General features: G+C 45.0%; 1 long non-coding RNA gene across 1 annotated transcript in view; it reads right to left on the minus strand.

The window, feature by feature from the left end:
• Positions 1-17,576, minus strand: part of LOC141153555 (uncharacterized) — a 133,317-nt gene that overhangs the window by 31,888 nt on the left and 83,853 nt on the right. Inside the window, exon 2 of the long non-coding RNA XR_012247320.1 lies at positions 17,032-17,178. This is a non-coding gene — a long non-coding RNA (uncharacterized lncRNA). The remainder of the gene's footprint in view (positions 1-17,031; positions 17,179-17,576) is intronic.

The raw sequence follows: 17,576 nt of genomic DNA on the forward strand, positions 1-17,576 counted from the left end.
AAAGTGTATTCATTCAAATTAGAGGGACAATTTAAATTAAAAAGCTTAGAGCTGCCTCCACCACAGGGGGGCTCTCTCGACCCACCAGCGGACAGGCACCAGTATTGGGAGAGGGGGGCTGGCCGTCAGGGTTCACCGCGGCTCTGGCACAAACCCGGCGACACGGAGGTGGCACGGGCAGGAGCGGACTGGCCGTCTCGGCTTCTCACTTTTTGGATTTTAGAAGGGCATGACATGCCTATATCTGTGTCTCCCCCTCCTTTTACTCCTCCACCTCTTTTCTTTTCGCATGACTATATGTACTTGTCACTTTTCCATGTGTTAGTTGTGTCTTCTGAGCAGTTTGTCAGCTTTTGGACACCTTTGAAGGTGTTTTCTATGTGTTTCTATGTGTTTTTGTTTGCCTGCCATTGGTTTTAACGGTGTTCGAAGGTGTTCGACGAACAGTTCGACGAACAGTTCGGCGAACACACGGGTATTCGACGAACCGAACCGAACTAGAACACTACGGGGGTGGCTCAACACTATTCACTACGTGCACCACTGGTATTTTGTGGAAAAGCACATGTAAGATTCTGCAACAGTCTCTGCTGATACTCCTGCATGCGTGCATCTCTTTCTATGGCAGGAATAATTTCTGCAAATTTACTTTTGTACCGGGGATCTAACAGTGTGGCAACCCAGTAGTCAGGATTATTTCTAATTCTCACAATTCGAGGGTCATGTTGCAGGTAGTGCAGCAAGAAGGCACTCATGTGTGTTGCGCATCCAGGAGCACCAAGTCCCTGTTGTGTTGGTGGCGAGGTAACAATCATGCTTCCTTCCTCTGTCCTCTCCCCCCAACCTCGCACAACAGAAATGTGATCAAGGTCTCCCTCATCTGATGAGTCTTCCATCAGTTCGTCCTCCACTTCTTCCTGGGCTCCTGCACCTTCCTCACTAGTTTGGCTGCTACCATGCGCCCTGGTAAAACCATCTCCCCCACCCTCACATGCCTGCCGCCTTGGTGCTGCCGACCGTCTGGACCTTGCAGATGTTAGCCCTTCCGCATACAACTCCTCCTCCTCTACTTCCTCCACCTCCTCTTGTGCCACCACCTGACTCCGAATTCTGTTTAACATGTGCTCCAGCATGTAAATCACCGGAATAGTCATGCTGATAATGGCATCGTCAGCACTAAACATCTTCGTCGCCATTTCAAAACTGTGCAGAAGGGTGCATAGGTTCCTGATCTGAGACCACTCCTCCAGCGTGATTTGCCCCACCTCTGAATCTCGTTGGCCCAGGCTATACGTCAGAACGTATTGCACCAGGGCTTGTCGGTGCTGCCACAGTCGCTGCAACATGTGCAGAGTTGAATTCCACCGGGTAGGCACATCGCATTTTAGCCGGTGAAGTGGCAGGCCCAACGACTTCTGTAGAGATGTAAGTCGCTGAGCTGCGGGATGCGAACGGCGGAAGTGAGCACACAGCGATCGTGCCCTCTGCAGAAGGCCATCTAGTCTGGGATAGTGGGCTAAAAATTGCTGGACAACCAGGTTCAACACGTGAGCCATACAAGGCACGTGTGTGACATTGCCCCGGCGAAGGGCCGCACCCAGGTTTGCAGCATTGTCGCACACGGCCTTCCCTGGTTTCAGGTCCAGTGGAGACAACCATTCATGAAATTGGTTCTCTAGAGCTGACCACAACTCCTCAGCTGTGTGACTCACATTTCCCAGACATTTCAATGTAAAAACCGCCTGATGACGTTGAGCCCTACTGCCAGCATAGTAAGGAGGTGTGCAGGATCCCTTCTGCGCAGTTAGAAAGCTTGTGGCATGACCAGACAGGCTTTGGGTGCAGGTGGAAGACCGAGAGGAGGTTGAGGAGGCAGAAGCAGTGGAGGAACTTTGACATAAAGAGGATTGACGCACAACTCGTGGGGACGGCAAGACTTGGACAGCAGCCCCTTGTCCTGCTGTCACCATAGTTACCCAGTGCCCAGTCAGCGACATGTAACGCCCCTGTCCATGCCTACTCGTCCAAATGTCTGTGGTGAAATGCACCCTGTCACACACAGAGTTTCTCAAAGAAGCGGTGATGTTGTGTGCGACATGCTGGTGGAGCGCAGGCACACCTTTCTTTGAGAAGTAGTGCCGACTGGGCATCTGGTACTGGGGCACTGCGACGGACATAAGGTCTCGAAAATCCTCTGTGTCCACCAGGCGGAAAGGCAGCATTTCTGTAGCCAAGAGCTTGCAGATGGTGAAATTCAACCTCTTAGCTTTCTCATGGCTAGGAGGAAATGGTCTTTTACTTGTCCACATCTGAGGGACCGAGGGCTGGCTATTGTGCTTAGACGGGGTTGATAAGGGTGTCCCCGGCAAACTGCCGGTCTGTGAGGAAGATGCAGGCGGACATGTTAGGTTGCCTTGATCCAAAGGTGGTGCTATCGATGTCGGACAGCGCTCAACACCAGCTGGTGTTACCACCTCCAAAGAAAATGATGACCTGCCAATCACGCTGGCTGTTGCGGGTAAAGAGGTGGCAGGTCTGCGCCCCAAAACAGGTGTGACTGCTGTCCCCCCAGTCACAGAGGATGAAGAGGCCGCGGATGCACAAGATATGGCAGACGGTGATTGGCCCGGCCGGCTAGGCTGCATTGTAGCACACTGAGCTTCCCACTGCAACTTATGCTTCATGTCCATGTGCCGGTTCATGCATGAAGTACTCAAACTATGTATTTTTTGGCCTCTACTTAGCTTTTGCTGACAAATGTTACAGATAACACGAGTTGGGTCATCTTTATCGATCTGAAAAAATGCCCAGGCTATGCAAGGCTTAGCACCCATGCGACCTGAAGAGCCACCACGACTTGTGGTGAGAGGCAGAGTTGTGTTTGAGGATGCAGTTGTTGACGTGCTTCCAGTACTACGTCTCTGTCCAGGAAGGCGCAACCTGACCTCGTCGTCACTAGCATCTTCCTCCACCTCCTCTGCTGACCTCATCTCTTGGCTGACTGTGGGTTGACAGTAAGTGGGATCTCCGACCTCATCATCATCACCCTGTGCGTTATCACACCCGTCGTCCTCAGAGCCAACCTGTTCCTGCCCTGACAAAAAACTAAAGTTGTCGCTCCAATCAGGTATTTGAGTCTTATCATCGTCTTCCTCATTGTCTCCACCAACAGGAGTTACAGTTTGGGAATGAGGGTCTACATTATGGTCAGAACCTTCTGCGTCTGGTCCTGGATCCGACTCATAAAGATTCTGGGCATCAGTGCAGATCATTTCCTCGTCTGGATTCACAGAAGCGCTGGAGTCGACCTCTGATTCCCAGGCTATAGTATGAGTAAACAGCTCTGCAGACTCAACCATCTGTTCTACCTCATACTCAGACGGGCAGCTGGAGATTTGGGAGCTGTGAGGAAGCAAGTGCGATTTGGGTGACACCTTTGAGGACTGGAGTATTTGTGATGTTGAAGTTGATGTGGAGGAGAGCCCACTTAAAGGAGCACTTGATATCCGTTGAAGCACCTGCTGTTTTTGTGCCTCATCTGGAATTTGTAGCGATTGGCGTGGCCGTAAGAAAGGGATCTTATCACATTGTCCGCTAAAAGAAGTAGACATTTTAGTTTGGCTGGAAGATGGTCTTTCTTCTGCACCTACCCCACGGACACAACCTTTTTTCCCCTTCCCAACACGCCTATTCCCCTTTCCACCAGCAGCAGGCCTTTTTCCACTCATTTTGGTGGTTAACTAATTCACAACTCTGGAGTTGTTTGCACAAAAAAACAATGGATGGTAACCGAGCAGAGCTGAGTGGCCAAACTGTGGTATTAGGCCAAAACTATTGGCTGGGCTAGATGCAGAAAAAAATTATTTTTAATTTGCAACCTGATGGAGGTCAGTATAGATGGACTAATAGAACAAGTCCCACACGCTGCTAGAAGCCCAAATATTTTTTCAGAGATAAATGAAGAAAAAAATTATTTTTAATTTGCAACCTGATGGAGGTCAGTATAGATGGACTAATAGACCAAGTCCCACACACTGCTAGAAGCCCAAATATTTTTTCAGAGCTAGATGCAGAAAAAAATTATTTTTAATTTGCAACCTGATGGAGGTCAGTATAGATGGACTAATAGACCAAGTCCCACACACCGCTAGAAGCCCAAATATTTTTTCAGAGCTAGATGCAGAAAAAAATTATTTTTAATTTGCAACCTGATGGAGGTCAGTATAGATGGACTAATAGACCAAGTCCCACACACTGCTAGAAGCCCAAATATTTTTTCAGAGCTAGATGCAGAAAAAAATTATTTTTAATTTGCAACCTGATGGAGGTCAGTATAGATGGACTAATAGAACAAGTCCCACACGCTGCTAGAAGCCCAAATATTTTTTCAGAGATAAATGAAGAAAAAAATTATTTTTAATTTGCAACCTGATGGAGGTCAGTATAGATGGACTAATAGACCAAGTCCCACACACTGCTAGAAGCCCAAATATTTTTTCAGAGCTAGATGCAGAAAAAAATTATTTTTAATTTGCAACCTGATGGAGGTCAGTATAGATGGACTAATAGACCAAGTCCCACACACTGCTAGAAGCCCAAATATTTTTTCAGAGCTAGATGCAGAAAATTTTTTTATTCAATTTGCAACCTGATGGAGGTCAGTATAGATGGACTAATAGACCAAGTCCCACACACTGCTAGAAGCCCAAATATTTTTTCAGAGCTAGATGCAGAAAATTTTTTTATTCAATTTGCAACCTGATGGAGGTCAGTATAGATGGACTAATAGACCAAGTCCCACACACTGCTAGAAGCCCAAATATTTTTTCAGAGCTAGATGCAGAAAAAAATTATTTTTAATTTGCAACCTGATGGAGGTCAGTATAGATGGACTAATAGACCAAGTCCCACACACTGCTAGAAGCCCAAATATTTTTTCAGAGCTACATGCAGAAAAAAATTATTTTTAATTTGCAACCTGATGGAGGTCAGTATAGATGGACTAATAGAACAAGTCCCACACGCTGCTAGAAGCCCAAATATTTTTTCAGAGATAAATGAAGAAAAAAATTATTTTTAATTTGCAACCTGATGGAGGTCAGTATAGATGGACTAATAGACCAAGTCCCACACACTGCTAGAAGCCCAAATATTTTTTCAGAGCTAGATGCAGAAAAAAATTATTTTTAATTTGCAACCTGATGGAGGTCAGTATAGATGGACTAATAGACCAAGTCCCACACACTGCTAGAAGCCCAAATATTTTTTCAGAGCTAGATGCAGAAAAAAATTATTTTTAATTTGCAACCTGATGGAGGTCAGTATAGATGGACTAATAGAACAAGTCCCACACGCTGCTAGAAGCCCAAATATTTTTTCAGAGATAAATGAAGAAAAAAATTATTTTTAATTTGCAACCTGATGGAGGTCAGTATAGATGGACTAATAGACCAAGTCCCACACACTGCTAGAAGCCCAAATATTTTTTCAGAGCTAGATGCAGAAAAAAATTATTTTTAATTTGCAACCTGATGGAGGTCAGTATAGATGGACTAATAGACCAAGTCCCACACACCGCTAGAAGCCCAAATATTTTTTCAGAGCTAGATGCAGAAAAAAATTATTTTTAATTTGCAACCTGATGGAGGTCAGTATAGATGGACTAATAGACCAAGTCCCACACACTGCTAGAAGCCCAAATATTTTTTCAGAGCTAGATGCAGAAAAAAATTATTTTTAATTTGCAACCTGATGGAGGTCAGTATAGATGGACTAATAGAACAAGTCCCACACGCTGCTAGAAGCCCAAATATTTTTTCAGAGATAAATGAAGAAAAAAATTATTTTTAATTTGCAACCTGATGGAGGTCAGTATAGATGGACTAATAGACCAAGTCCCACACACTGCTAGAAGCCCAAATATTTTTTCAGAGCTAGATGCAGAAAAAAATTATTTTTAATTTGCAACCTGATGGAGGTCAGTATAGATGGACTAATAGACCAAGTCCCACACACTGCTAGAAGCCCAAATATTTTTTCAGAGCTAGATGCAGAAAAAAATTATTTTTAATTTGCAACCTGATGGAGGTCAGTATAGATGGACTAATAGAACAAGTCCCACACGCTGCTAGAAGCCCAAATATTTTTTCAGAGATAAATGAAGAAAAAAATTATTTTTAATTTGCAACCTGATGGAGGTCAGTATAGATGGACTAATAGACCAAGTCCCACACACTGCTAGAAGCCCAAATATTTTTTCAGAGCTAGATGCAGAAAAAAAATATTTTTAATTTGCAACCTGATGGAGGTCAGTATAGATGGACTAATAGACCAAGTCCCACACACTGCTAGAAGCCCAAATATTTTTTCAGAGCTAGATGCAGAAAAAAATTATTTTTAATTTGCAACCTGATGGAGGTCAGTATAGATGGACTAATAGACCAAGTCCCACACACCGCTAGAAGCCCAAATATTTTTTCAGAGCTAGATGCAGAAAAAAATTATTTTTAATTTACAACCTGATGGAGGTCAGTATAGATGGACTAATAGACCAAGTCCCACACACTGCTAGAAGCCCAAATATTTTTTCAGAGCTAGATGCAGAAAATTTTTTTATTCAATTTGCAACCTGATGGAGGTCAGTATAGATGGACTAATAGACCAAGTCCCACACACTGCTAGAAGCCCAAATATTTTTTCAGAGCTAGATGCAGAAAATTTTTTTATTCAATTTGCAACCTGATGGAGGTCAGTATAGATGGACTAATAGACCAAGTCCCACACACTGCTAGAAGCCCAAATATTTTTTCAGAGCTAGATGCAGAAAAAAATTATTTTTAATTTGCAACCTGATGGAGGTCAGTATAGATGGACTAATAGACCAAGTCCCACACACTGCTAGAAGCCCAAATATTTTTTCAGAGCTACATGCAGAAAAAAATTATTTTTAATTTGCAACCTGATGGAGGTCAGTATAGATGGACTAATAGAACAAGTCCCACACGCTGCTAGAAGCCCAAATATTTTTTCAGAGATAAATGAAGAAAAAAATTATTTTTAATTTGCAACCTGATGGAGGTCAGTATAGATGGACTAATAGACCAAGTCCCACACACTGCTAGAAGCCCAAATATTTTTTCAGAGCTAGATGCAGAAAAAAATTATTTTTAATTTGCAACCTGATGGAGGTCAGTATAGATGGACTAATAGACCAAGTCCCACACACTGCTAGAAGCCCAAATATTTTTTCAGAGCTAGATGCAGAAAAAAATTATTTTTAATTTGCAACCTGATGGAGGTCAGTATAGATGGACTAATAGAACAAGTCCCACACGCTGCTAGAAGCCCAAATATTTTTTCAGAGATAAATGAAGAAAAAAATTATTTTTAATTTGCAACCTGATGGAGGTCAGTATAGATGGACTAATAGACCAAGTCCCACACACTGCTAGAAGCCCAAATATTTTTTCAGAGCTAGATGCAGAAAAAAATTATTTTTAATTTGCAACCTGATGGAGGCCAGTATAGATGGACTAATAGACCAAGTCCCACACACTGCTAGAAGCCCAAATATTTTTTCAGAGCTAGATGCAGAAAAAAATTATTTTTAATTTGCAACCTGATGGAGGTCAGTATAGATGGACTAATAGACCAAGTCCCACACACCGCTAGAAGCCCAAATATTTTTTCAGAGCTAGATGCAGAAAAAAATTATATTCAGTTTGCAACCTGATGGAGGTCAGTATAGATGGACTAATAGAATGATGCTATGCCCAAAAGATTTTACTTCACTAGGTGCAGTAAAAAAATTGGTATTCTATACACAGGTGGTATATCTTGCAACACAGATAGGCTACTCCACTGACTAACACACTCTGCAGTAGGCCAAAAAGGATTAGCTTTGCTAGATTCAGCCAAATGCTGTGAAAAAAACTTGCACAGCACTGGCACAGACCTGCCTGGCAAAAACTGATAGGAACTGATGTAACCTAGTCCTGAAAAGGACTCCAATTACAATTAGTCTTTACTCCCACAATCTATCTATTTAAGAGCACAGACCTGCCTGATAAAAGTCGTAGGAAATGCTGTAACCTAGTCCTTAAAAGGACTGCAATCACAACTATTCCCTACTCCCAAGCTATCTGTATATTTGTGCGAAAATTGGCTTGAAATTAACAAGGCATAGCGCACACAGCAACAGCGGTGCCGTCTAACACGCAGCTGCAGCAGTGAGAAAATGGTGGCGACGGGGAAAATGGCTTGGTCTTATAGGGCAAGGACATGTGACATACACTGCCAATCACACATGCCCTTGCTTGTGTGAAAAAAAGCACTTCGCTTCGTGTGTGCGCTGCTGATAGGCTGACAGATTGCACCTCCCCACTGCAAATGCGGGAAAGAGAAAAAAAAATGGAGATCTTCATTGTTCCTGCAGAGATCCATCCCCTGCCCCTCCCCCCGCCCCGCTGTACACTCAAAGTGCGTATTAACATTAATTTTCATCATTACTGAGAAAAAATCCAGTTATGATTTTGGTGCACGAACAGTTATCGAACATAACCTCGAACAGCCGAATTTTTCTCAAATTGTTCGTGTTCGCCGACCGGCTCGAACACCGCCCAAAACAGCTCGAATTTGAGATTGGCGAACAGTTCGAGTAGAACAACGCTCATCTCTACTGGTTGGTGACACTTGTAGACCCCCGCTACAAAGAGAACTTTCACTCTCTTATTCCTGAGGTGGAGAGGTCTACAAAAATGGGGCAATACCAGAAGGCCCTTGCTGCAGAACTCTTAAAAAAATTCCCATCTGAACACGCTAGCGGCAGAGGTCACAGTTCGTTGCCCAACCAAGGCGTACAGGCGAGAGAGATGCAACTCCAATCCAGCAGAGGCAGGGGAACACTGTCAACGTTCTGGGACAGTTTTCTGACACCCGCCCAGCTTACAGGCCCTGAGGCGCGGGGTACTCTCACAAGGAGTGGAAAGTTTCAAAAGATGGTGAGGGAGTACCTTGCCGATCGTACCAGCGTCCTCCGTGATTTCTCTGTGCCTTTTAATTATTGGGTATCCAAGCTGGACACTTGGAATGAACTCACTCTGTATGCCTTGGAGGTCCTGGCCTGCCCTGCCGCTAGCGTGTTATCGGAGCGTGTTTTTAGTGCCGCTGGGGGAATTATAACTGATTAGCGCACTCGCCTGTCAACTGACAATGCTGACAAGCTGACCCTTATCAAAATGAACAAGGGCTGGATTGGGCCAGACTTCTCATCACCACCAAATGACAGCAGAGTAACATAAAGTCAAATCCACTGTGTTATTTCGGGAGGTGTATTCCCATGCATCGCTTCACACCCACACATGGGTATACGCTTCCTCATTTCGGCTGTTTTTTGCTCTTCTCCTTATCCTCAGCCTCCACGACCAGTATACCACCAGGGTGACCGTGGTCCATGTTGCCAGCATTGCAAGTTCCTCTGTCCTAATTTTTTGCAGCTTTTGCTTGGAAGGCATAGGCAAAGACTATGGGAGACCCACTCCCCAATAATGGGAATAATGTTTTTAATATGCTGTACTGCATGGCTCTTGTAAGGGACATTGCAAGTTCCCCCTTCCTAATTTTTGGCAGCTTTTGCTTGGAAGGCATAGCAAAGACTATGGGAGACCCACTCTCCAATAATGGGAATAATGTTTTTAATATGCTGCACTGCATGGCTCTTGTAAGGGGCATTAAAATCGTCTTGTTAAGCTACTGTGACCTCCACGTCTCTTCCAAGGGTCTTTAATATTGTCTTTTTATTCTACTGCGACCTCCACCACTCTTCCAAGGGGCATTAAAAACGTCTTGTTAAGCTACTGTGACCTCCACGTCTCTTCCACAGGGCGTTGATATTGTCTTTTTATTCCACTGCGACCTCCACCACTCTTCCAAGGGGCATTAAAACCGTCTTGTTAAGCTACTTTGACCTCCACGTCTCTTCCACGGGGCATTGATATTGTCTTTTTATTCCACTGTAACCTCCACCACTCTTCCAAGGGGCATTAAAACTGTCTTGTTAAACCACTCTGAACTCCATGTCTCTTCCAAGGGGCATTAAAACCATCTTGTTAAGCTACTGTGACCTCCACATCTCTTCCAAGGGGCATTAAAACTGTCTTGTTAAACCACTCTGAACTCCACGTCTCTTCTAAGGGGCATTAAAACCGTCTTGTTAAACCACTCTGAACTCCACAGCTCTTCCAAGGGGCATTGACATGTTGTTTTTAATTACCTCTAACCTCCACGACTCTTGCAACGGGCATTGCATTTCCTCCTAATTTTTGTCAGCTTTTGCTTTTCAATGCATAGGCGAACACTAAGGGAGACCCACTCCCCAATAATGGGTAGAAGGTTTTTAATACGCTGTAATCCACGTCTGTTTCAAGGGGCATTGCAGTGCCTAATAATTTTTGGAAAGCCTTCCATTCCCTGCTTAGGCCAACAGTGTACAGGAGACCCAGTTGCTATAAATGGAATAAACGGTTTAGTTAAGGCCCTCTGACCTCCATGTCACTTCCAAGGGGCATTGGAGTGCCTCGAAATTTTTGGTAGGCATTGCATTCACTGTATGCCTTATAACTGTGTAGCTGAACCGCTCCTTTTGGTACGGAAACATATCCTACAAGACATGTGTGGTTGGCTGGCCTGATATTGATGTGAATGGTCCCTGTTCCTCCTGCTCTTTCTCCTTTGCCACCACCTCATCCATCATTCATCACCTGAAGCTTTGTTTTAACAGGAGTCATAGAACTGGGATAGTAGCAGGAAAACATCCAGCAATCCTCGAAGGAGGTAGAATATGCGCCAAAACGCTGACCACCTCAGGCCTAGCTGCTACTACATACATGCGCTTGCATTCCAAGGAACAGAAAGCTAAGGAGGTGGATGGCCTCATGATCATGAATAATTTACTCGTTGTGTAGGAGGCCGACCACTGCTGCTGTCTACCTTCTGAACTTTGTGTTGAAGCCTGATTGACCCAGGACCTGCAATCCTCTATGTCTGGAGGACGTGTTGCATCCCAGTGTCCAACTGTGTCCCGGCTTCCACAATATTAACCCAGTGTGAAGGCGTCAGTGAGATGGACCATTCCTGGCCACATTCACTTGTCCACCTGTTTGTGGTTAAGCTGTCCTTCCCACTAAATGCACTGGGGAGGGCACAGGTAATGTTTTGGTATGCGCGCTTATGTATAAGGCGCACCGGGACAAATAGGGGCGGCTGGGGACCGTTTATGGACACCCGGCCACCCCCACGCGGCTGGGGACTGTGTGTGGGCACCCGGCCGCGGGGCGGCTGGGGACTGAGTATGGACACCCGGCCGCCCCCTGGCGGCTGGGGACCAAGCGTGGATACCCGGCCGCCGGGCGGCTGGGGACTGAGTATGAATACCAGGCTACTGACGCAGCCATGATGTGGTGGCCAGATTCCACCTCCACATGCTTAAAAGGCCCAATTTCAAGTGCAAGCAAGCTAGCAGTATGGTATTGCAGCCTGGGGGGAGGGTGGCAGGCTGCATACTTGCGCTTGTATTGCAAGTTATGGGGGAGGTACAATTGAACACTGCCCTGGGACAAGGACTTGCACGGGGATAGTTGCAAGTCTGCATCTTCTGATGCGGCAAGGATCACTTCTGATGGGCACACTTTTAGGCAGTGACCTGGGTGTCAGAGATGCTTCCAGGGGTCTTCCCCATGGTGTTCCCATGTCTTTTTAGCACTGTATGCATGTGTCACACAGCACATGGCCAGATAAGGTTGTAAAATGTTAAAATGACATTTCCCGGTGAATGCATTTGTCACGGTTGAAAGCAATACAAACGTGCAAAAACGCATAAAAAATGCTACTTGTGAACATAGCCCAAGGTGTGGAGGAGTATTTTTGTTTTTGGTTATTTATTTTACCTTATACACAAGTCTTTACCCTGGAAAGGATGTTCCTTAACCCCTTTCCGACCTGGTCAGTAATAGTACGCACCAGGTCGGGAAGGCCGGTTCAGTGGGGGCTCCGGCGGTGAGCCCGCACTGAAGCGAGCACATGTCAGCTGATTATTGGAATCGCAATCCACCCGCGGCTGTTAATATGTTAAATCTCTGACAGTGGCATTTAACTCACGCTTCCGTGAGTCCTAAGCCCCGGCCATCAGTGACCCCGTCACTTGATCGCGGGTCACCAATGGGTGGGCATGACATCTCAGGGTCTGCAGCAGACGCCTGTGGTTGTCATGTCTCAATTGCTATGAGCGCCACCTAGTGGTTAGCGCTCATAGCAAGTGAGCATTTCTCCTGCATACAAGCGATCTGCTCATCGCTTGTATGCAGTAGAAGCAATCAGACAACTGCTGCTTCTAGTCTCCTCTGGAGACTATAGAAGCAAGCAGAAAGTGTAAAAAAAAGTTTTTAAAAAAATAAAAAATATATAAAAGTTTAAGTCACCCCCCTTTCGCCCCATTCAAAATAAAATATATATATATAAAAAAAAAAAACACATACACATATTTGGTATCGCCGCGTTCAGAATCGCCCGATCTATCAATATAAAAGAAGAATTAACACAATCAGTAAACGGCGTAACGAGAAAAAAATTTTAAACGCCAGAATTAAGTTTTTTTGGTCGCTACAACTTTGCAATAAAATGCAATAACGGGCGATCAAAACATCGGATCTACCCCAAAATGGTATCAATAAAAACGTCAGCCCGGCACGCAAAAAATAAGCCCTCACCTGGCCCCAGATCCCGAAAAATGGAGAAGCTAAGGGTCTCGGAAAATGGCGTCATTTTTTTTTGTTTTTTTTAGCAAGCTTTGGATTTTTTTTTCACCACTTAAATAAAAAAGAACCTATACATGTTTGGTGTCTATGAACTCGTAACGACCTGGAAAATAATGATGGCAGGTCAGTTTTAGCAATCTGTGAACGTGGTAAAAAAAAGGACCCAAAGAACAACTGTGGAATTGCATTTTTTTTTGCAGTTTCACGGCACTTGGAATTTTTTTCCCATTTTCCAGCACACGATATGGTAAAACCAGTGATGATGTTTAAAAGTACAACTCGTCCCGCAAAAAATAAGCCCTCACATGGCCATATTGAATGAAAATTAAAAAAGTTCTGGCTTTGGGAAGAAGGGGAGCAAAAAAGGAAAACACAAAAACAGAAGGACCCATGGTCGTTAAGGGGTTAACATATTTCACAGGAAAGCACTTTCACTTTCGTTTTTGAACGTTTTATTGTGAGCCTGTAAAAGTGGCCTAATACCTCTGACCACGTTGTTGACAGCAGTGACCTGGGGGTCAGAAATGCTTCCAGGGGCGATCCCCATGCTGTCCCCATGTCATTTGAGCACTGTCACTATCGTTTTGGGCACTTTTTAGGCTGTCTACAGACTGCCGGGGGAGCCGCCGCAAAAATGTTCGGGTCTCCCATAGACTAACATTGGGCTCGTTGCTCGGGTCGAGCACCCGAGTATCACAGTGAGCTCGGCCCGAGCTTCGAGCACCCGAGCATTTTAGTGCTCGCTCAACACTAGTAATTACCCCCCAACATTTTCTAACAGATTTAAAAAAAAAACATTTAAAATACACAACAGTAGTGATGAGAGAGCACTAAAATGCTCGGTTACTCGTTGCTCGTGTCGAGCAAATTGGAATATTCGGGTGCTCGACCCGAGCAACAAGCCCAATGTAAGTCTATGGGAAACTCGAGCATTTTTCAGGCGGCTCCCCCGGCGGTCTGCAGAGGGCCTAAAAATTGCCCAAATCGATGGGAACTGTGCTCAAATGACATGGGAACAGCATGGGGAAGACCCCTGGAAGCATTTCTGACTCCCAGGTCACTGCTGTCAACAACGTTGTCAGAGTATTACGCCACTTTTACGGATTCACAATAAAACATACAAAAACAAAAACAAAATGGATTTTCCTGGGAAATATATTAAGGAACATCCTTTCCAGGGTAATGACTTGTATATAAGGCAAAATAAATAACCAAAACCAAAAATACTCCTCCACACCTTGGGCTATGTTCACACTTAGCGTTTTTGATACGTTTTTGCACTTTTGCATTGCTTTCAACAAAGACAAATGCATTCACCAGGAAATGTCATTTTAACATTTTACAACCTTATCTGGCCATGTGGTGTGTGACACATCATCACACACATGCATACAGTGCTGAAAAGACACGGGAACAGCATGGGGAAAACCTCTGGAAGCATTTCTGACTCCCAGGTCACTGCCTAAAAGTGTACCCATCATAAGTGATCCTTGGCGCATGCAAAGATGCCTCCCGCCATGCACCTGTCATTGCAGACTTGCAACAATCACCGTCCACGTCCTTGTTCCAGTGCAGCGTTCAGTTGTCCCTACCCCATTCCTTGGAATGCAAGCGCACGTATGCAGCCAGTCACCCACCCACCCACAGGCTGCAATACTATACTGCCAAATTTTTGACAGCTGCTTGCACTTGAAATGTGGTCTTTTAGGCTCGTGGAGGAAGAAGCTTTTCATAACCTCATGCCGGCGGCTGGGTGTCCATACTCAGTCCCCAGCCGCCACTGTTTCTCCCGGTGTAATCTCCGCCTTCCACAAGCACGGGTCCCACAACATTACCCGTGTCCTCCCCAGTGCACTTACTGGGAAGGACCGCCTAACCACAAACACGTGGACAGGTGAATGTGACCAGGGACGGGACAGAGCCAGTCCACAGCTTTTTTTGCTGAGAGTTGTATTTAGCTCAGTGAAAGGACTGGCATAGAGGGAAACCATATCTACCCTGGGTGTCATTTCTCCCAGGAAGTCCTCTAATGCAACAGAAGCAATGGCAGCCCGTCCAACATCAACTCACACTTGTCAGTGGTGCTTTGACACATAAACATTAGTGTTGAGCGAGTATGTTCTATTAACCCTTTCGCCAAGTATGCTCGGGCCGAGCTCCGAGTATTTACAGCTGCTCGGTGATAAGGTTAAATCGCTCCCGTGTGCATGATTTGCAACTGTTTGACAGTTTTATTACATGTGAGGAATGTCTATTTCTTACACATTCCTCACATGTAATAAAGCTGTCAAACAGTTGCAAATCATGCACACGGGAGCGATTTAACCTTATCACCGAGCAGCTGTAAATACTCGGAGCTCGGCCCGAGCATATTCGGACAGAACATACTTGCTCAACCCTAATAAACACCTTTCTTTGCGCATTTAATTTCATGAATACAGAGTTGGACAATGGCCTGATCTGCAATGCGGTTTAAGAAATAACATGCATAAGCATGGCCGATCCACATTAAAAAAGCAGCCATAGAGTGTCCGGGAACCTTCCCCTACACTTTAGCCAGGGCTGCTTCTCGGCAAGGTTGGACGGACCCACCAGAGAACCGGAGACTCCTCCGGTGGGCCCTGGCTTCTCCTCCAGGAGAGTTCATAGTGCCGAGGTGAGGCCATGATGATGATAGAGGCCACCATCTGCTTAGTTTTCTGTTACTTGGAATGCAAGCGCAAGTATGCAGCCAGCCACCCACCCATCCACAGGCCGCAACACTAAACTGCCAGAATTCTGGGCAGCTGCTTGCACTTGAAATATGGCCTTTTAGGCTCGTGGAGGCGGAAGCTTTTCATAACCTCATGCCGGCGGCGGCCAGGTGTCCATACTCGGTCCCCAGCCGCCACTATTTCTCCCGTTATCGTCTCCACCTTCCACAAGCACGGGTCCCACAACATTACCCGTGCCCTCCCCAGTGCACTTACTGGGAAGGACCGCCTAACCACAAACACGTGGACAGGTGAATGTGACCAGGGACGGGACGGAGCCAGTCCACAGCTTTTTTTTGCTAAGAGTTGTATTTAGCTCGGTGAAAAGACTGGCATAGAGGGAAACCGTATCTACCCTGCATGTCATTTCACCCAGGAAGTACTGTAATTGAGCTTGTTGCAGAAGCAATGGCAGCCCGTCCAACATCAACTCGCACTTGTCAGTGGTGCTTTGACTCACAAACATCTTTCTTTGCGCATTTAATTTCATGAATACAGAGTTGGACAATGGCCTGATCTGCAATGCGGTTTAAGAAATAACATGCATAAGCATGGCCGATCCACAATAAAAAAAACAGCCATAGAGTGTCCGGGAACCTTCCCCCGCACTTTTTTTAGTCAGGGCTGCTTCTCGGCAGGGTTGGACGCAGGGCTGTGGAGTCGGAGTCTGTATAAAATGGACCGACTCCGACTCCTAAAATATAATTAGGGAGAAAAACGGAGGGCACCACAATAGCAATAATAGTAATACTATACTATGGTGTTCAACCCGTCACGTACCAGACAATTGCAGTTACATCATAAGAGAAAGAAAAGAAGTATGTATAGACAGGGATCACCAACTTTTAATCATAAATTTTTATGAAAAATTTATGATTAAAAGTTGGGGATCCCTGTCTATACATACTTCTTTTCTTTCTCTTATGATGCAACTCCTAAAAGAAATAATAAATTGGGTACAGTAGTTCAATGCAGAATGTGCTGAATATTTTTTCATAGGTATTTGGGAAAGTTATGAAATGTCCTATAAATGGCTGTTCTATTCCTGATCTAAGGCTACATTCACACACAGCGTTTTTACTGCGTTTTTTGAGGATACGTTTTTCAGCTGCAAAAGCAAATCAGCTTTTTAAAAAACCGCATCACCTGAAAGGTTTTTGAGCTCATAGATAATGTTTTCAATAGCAAAAACAGATTAGAAAAACACCGCACAAACTGACATGCTCATTCTTTGTGAGGATCCATTTTTGAGCCCAAAAACGGATCCTCACAGAACGATGTGTCTGAGTGTCTGAATGTCATATCTTGAAACCCATTGACTTTGCTGGGATGCCCAGAGTCACTGCATTTTACTGCAAAAAACGGATCCACAAAAATGCTGTGTGTGAATCATGGCCGTAGCCAGCGAGGGCCAGGGGGGGGCAGCTGCCCTCCCCCAGAAGCAGGGGCATGCACCTATCAAAACTCACTTGTATGCTGCAGTGCTCCCATCCTGCACCGGCTCCAGACTACAGGGGGCAATCTCCCCTCCTCTGTCCTGTCTTCTGCCGTCTTCACCAGAGAGAGGAGGGGGAGGGGTGGCTGCCCTGCACAGGATCCGATTCCTGGGCACGGAGCTGGAGAAAGTGAGAAAGTGAAAGTACTAATGCTCATCTCTGTCGCAGGAAGGTAACTAATGCTAATATTGTAGGTGATTATTATGTGCTCTCTGTACAATGTGTGAACTACATGTGCGATATGTGCAATGTACAATTTGCTGTCTGTAGCTGTTATCTGTCTATCACACTCTATCTATCCCTCCATGTATTCATCAATCTATCTATCCATCTATCTATCCCTCTATCTATCCGTTCATCTATCCTTTCATTTATCCCTCTATCTATCCATTCATCCCTCTATCTATCTATCTATCTATCTATCTATCTATCTATCTATCTATCCATCCATCCATCCTTTCATCTATCCCTCCAGCTATCCATCCATATGGCTATCTATCATCTATCTATCCATATAT

Source organism: Phyllobates terribilis, unplaced genomic scaffold (assembly GCF_046119375.1).
Source record: "Phyllobates terribilis strain yellow unplaced genomic scaffold, ASM4611937v1 Scaffold_1__5_contigs__length_1240528914, whole genome shotgun sequence".
Classification (NCBI taxonomy): Eukaryota; Metazoa; Chordata; class Amphibia; order Anura; family Dendrobatidae; genus Phyllobates; species Phyllobates terribilis.